We start from the raw sequence: 5,000 nt of genomic DNA, 5'->3' as shown, positions 1-5,000 counted from the left end.
AATGTTTAGGTGTCCATCTTGCAAGACCTATGGATTTCAAGGGCACTGCAATAAATACCCCAAGTTAAGGCAATAATATAGCTTATGTGTTGTTTTTTCTCCAGAATACCACAAATAACCACAATAATATAGCTTTTGTGTTGTTTTTTTCTCCAGAATACCACAAACTATACCACTATCCAATGGGTAGTGCAGCTTGGGTGTGCGAGATGATGGCGTCGATCTTGTCTCTGTCGGTGTGTGTGTTGACGCTGCTGTGGTTCAGGTGGCGGTGGCTGGTAAAGTTTTCTTTTATCTTTTCAACATGTTTATTTCACCTCATTTTGGCATACTTTGATTGAGCTAGTATCAAACAGGAAATCAAGTAAAAAAAGTCTTTTTTTGTATCTTTTCCACATATATTCTTAACTGTTTTGTATCTTTCTTTACTCAGAGTATATGGAAGCTCATGAAAGCCTGCAGTGACGTGGACTGTGAAGGAAGCGCTATGGTGTCCCGCTGGCCGATTTTCCTCGCGCTGATCAAGGCGGTCGAAATACTGCTGAACACCCTGTGGTACGTCGAGGAGTTACTTCTTATCTCGGCACCGACGTGGCTGGAGGTAATTTCAGACACACACACACACACACACACACACACACACACACACACACACACACACACACACACACACACACACACACACACACACACACACACACACACACACGAACATACATGTATGTATATATGTAACCCAGCTATATCTGTATCATATTACTATATTATAAATAATTTATAAAATCTTACATGTTTGCCTTTTTTCCATTGTAGGCCTCCTTGCGGGGAGCCAAGGAGCAAATAGCTATATATGTATATATATGTGTATATATATATGTATGTATGTTTATACATATATATATGTATATGTATATATATATATATATATATATATATATATATATGCGTGTGTGTGTGTATGTGTATGTGTATGTGTGTGTGTGTGTGTGTGTGTGTGTGTGTGTGTGTGTGTGTGTGTGTGTGTGTGTGTGTGTGTGTGTGTGTGTGTGTGTATGCGTGTGCGTGTGCGTGTACGTGTGCGAGTGCGTGTATGTGTGTGTGAACAGTAAAACACTCTACTGCGTTGAGACTACGGCATAAAAGCCCATAATGCAGAAACTAGTTCGTGCATTGTTGTTGTTTTTTCTAATATACATACATACATATACATATACATATACATACATACATGCATACATATATACATACAAAGATACATACATACGGAGACACACACACACATACACATGACCATTTATATATATACATATATATATATATATATATATATATATATATATATACATACGCACTTATACATATACATATATATATATATATATATATATATATATATATATATATATTTATATATATATATACATACATACGCACTTATACATATACATATATATTTTTGATATTCAGAACTACCAGTGGTTATTCTCCTCTATTCATCCAAGGCCAACTGGCCATGCCATTGGTATATGTACACTCATTTGAGTTAATATACTGCAAAACAAGTGGAATGAATATCATATAAAAAGAAATGCAATTGTCTTACTTAATCCGTTGCCTCCCATAGATCATCTTCGGCCTGACAATCTGGTACCACTGCCTCACCGCTTCCTTTCCCATACTGCTCTACGTTAGTTTGGCAGACCTCCTCGCTCAATATGCGACGTCCCTGAACATATCCCTTGGTCGCGCCATCAGCGAAGACCGAGAATTTTCGGAAGGGAAGGAAGAAGGTTTTGGAAGCACGGGAAGAACGGAAGTTACAGAAGAGGCTGTAGGGGCTGTGGCGCAAGAGTGGCGTCACCTGGACCACTTGCACCATCGCTTGGAGGAGGTTCGCGAACTGAATGAGCGAAAACACTCTGTACCAACTAGCCTTTCGCAGACAATGCCTCTACTAGTCACATATATATAGCACGACAAAAACTTATTACCAATTATTATATCAAGTTCACCGCTTATATTATTTCTCAAAGATGCTGAGTGTCCCACTATTGGCTAGCGCCGCAGATATGTGCGTTACACTGGTGGCGTCAGCGTTTTTCCTGTCCGAACTGGATAGTGTTTACCACGCAGTTGCAGCAGGAATCATGATGGTGTCCTGCATATCGTTCCTTCACGTGCAGGGTCACGTGTCAGATGCTCTCCAGCAGCAGGTAAGCTGAACATTTGATGATACTTCATTAGAAGTCAGGTACTGTAGGTACTCTTTAACCGTGAAGGTTCCTTTATACTTATCGTGTAAATGATTTGACTCCAGTAACTATTATTTCTATGGGGGGCTCTTGAATGTACACAGAAAAGAATTACACAGCAAACTTGTCAATAGTTCATGCACTTTAGATTGCATGATTACATGATTCTGGTATTGTTCATAATCAAAATACTAATAATACCATCACTACATATATGAGTGTACCATGACATAATTGAATTATGTTGTAACCTCTTAGACATTGGCAGTTCATAAACGTGTAAGCCAGTACTTGGCTTCAAAGAGGCTGCCTCCGACAGGGACGCTGGACCATCTTATCGTGACACAGGTAACCGTACTTCTTTATCATCAACGAGTTTACACCTGTTTATGAGAACAAGGATTAGCCCTTCTTAAAAAGGGTTATTAATGACCTACTTTTCGTTACAGTTTTAAAAGAATTGTATTTTTTATATAGATAGGCGGCCTATTACCTTTGTTTAGTGAAAAAAAAAAAAATCTGAGGAAATCTGCTTCTGTGAATAAACAGTTTTTGTCGAGAAACATTCTTCAGTCTGCCCTTGAGTTGATAGTGCCAACTCTGTAGGTGGCACAGCTGTCGGTGGAAGCTGGGGAGCCTCTGGAAGTCAGCCTGGTAGGCCTGTATACACTCTCTCGCTCCAATTTTCTACCAGTAAGTATCCTGTCTTCTACTCTGCAAAAACGAACACACACGCATCCACACACAGATATATACATACATACATACAAATAGACATGCATAAATACACATACACACTCCCATGTGCAGTAGGGTGTTTCAATAAATCCGACTTTTTCAGAATCATTCAGCAAGTTGCTAAACAGGCGCCTACTATGCTTAAATGACGACATGCAAACTATTAGACAAATCAAAACATATCTAATATTCCCAATTTTTGATTAAAGTATAATACCATTTCCGGCGCTGGGATGAGGTGCGGTGGCCGCAGCCGCTGTGACCCGCATGACCCACGGAAGGGCATTTCGGTTCATCCGACATTATGGCAGAATCAAACATAGGGTAACTTAGGTCATTACGAATGATTCCTGGGGACTTCCGTAAAGATTCCCAGTCACTATGCATTTCCATATAAACTTGTGCTACCTTAATAATGCACATTACTCGCTCGCCTATATTGTGGTGACGATCTCGTCAGTGGCAATGTGGCACTTCGACGTGGTGGTTTGCGCAGTGCCGATACGCGTATACTGAAAGAGTTTGGTACCATTGATGTTTTGCCACCTAGACCACTGACGAAGAGTGACATTCTTGCTCGATACTGTGCCTTAAAAGGACATGGTAACCAGACACTAAAAGGATGCTCAAAAGATAGCTTGCCATGCAATAATTTGACTATTACGGAATCTCAGATTTTATCCAAGTTGCAGGCGGAAATTGCTGTGCTGTATAGCAAATTCGGCATTAAGATAATATCACCTTGGTATATGAAAGAAAAAATAAAGAAAATAAAGAAAGAGTACTACGACTCCATCAGAAATGTAACACTTAAGACAAAATTCTCGAAAACTTTGATTTTGTCATTCAAGGCAAAGAAACAACCCCGAAAAATCCTCAAGGAAGATATAGATTGGTATGATGCAAAAGTACAAGGAAGCAATGGATCACTCGGAAGTGTTGATTATCAGGCGCAAAGACGGGAATTTAACAGACTGAAATGGAAGCAGACCAACAATGCAGAAGTCCCATTTATATGCAACAGTGAAGATATTGCAGAAATGTCTTGCCAGTTGGTGTCAGGTGGCTGGGATTTTTTGGTTCCCTCCTACACATCTGCCTGACCATTAACACCATATTGACCAAGCTGGAAGGAGTTTGTGATGATGCCAAATAAATCCAAGATTGGAGTAAAGAACAACACCATAAAGTGTCTGAAAGCACTAGAAAAAAAAATCCAAGAACAATCAGAAGTATTTTTGATTTTGCAAAAGTTAATTTCATGTGCTGGCGTTCTGCTGTGAACAGCACTGGAATGACTCTTTTTAGAACTGCTATTGAAACTTCAAGGAGGTATGCCAGGATTTGCTGTGAACTTGGCTTTCCTAGCAGCTACTTCTCGTACATCAGCAGACATCTGTATAATGCAGATGGTACACTTCTTCCCTTGGCTGTTGATCATAATTACGTCGATGAAGTTACAAAGATCTTGAAAAGAGGAATTCGTGAAAAATGACCATACACACCAGCCCTATTAAAAAATAAGGAGAAGCACAATTTCACTGCAGAAAAACTGTGTAATCTGAGTGTGAAAGATTTAATTTCCCAACATCTGACCACAGAATTGAAGTTTGCATACTTGGCCTATGATATGCATGAAATCGATATGTGGAAACCCAAAAGTTCATTAATACCCGGCCATAATCAAAACTGTGAAAGACTGATTGGAGACATGAAAAAATGTGAAGACATAAACAGAATTGTTGTTGTAACAGAAACTACAGTACGGCGCAGTCGGGGATATGGCAAGGTAAACAAAGGAGTAGAATGAAAATTATATTGTATGCAATATAAAATGTCCCAAATAAAATAATTACTAGAATTCTTTCCTTTTATAGCCTCTTGTTAAATAGAATATGTTACTTCAAATCATTTAAGCGAAGTGAGAAGTCCGAGAGCCAAAGCATGCTCTCGGCGACCCAAGCCCGATTCGGTGGGAGAGAACACAAAGTAAAGAGAAGTCAAGCCTAC

Source organism: Penaeus chinensis, chromosome 24 (assembly GCF_019202785.1).
Source record: "Penaeus chinensis breed Huanghai No. 1 chromosome 24, ASM1920278v2, whole genome shotgun sequence".
NCBI classification, from domain to species: domain Eukaryota; kingdom Metazoa; phylum Arthropoda; class Malacostraca; order Decapoda; family Penaeidae; genus Penaeus; species Penaeus chinensis.
Note: the sequence above shows the minus strand (reverse complement) of the source record.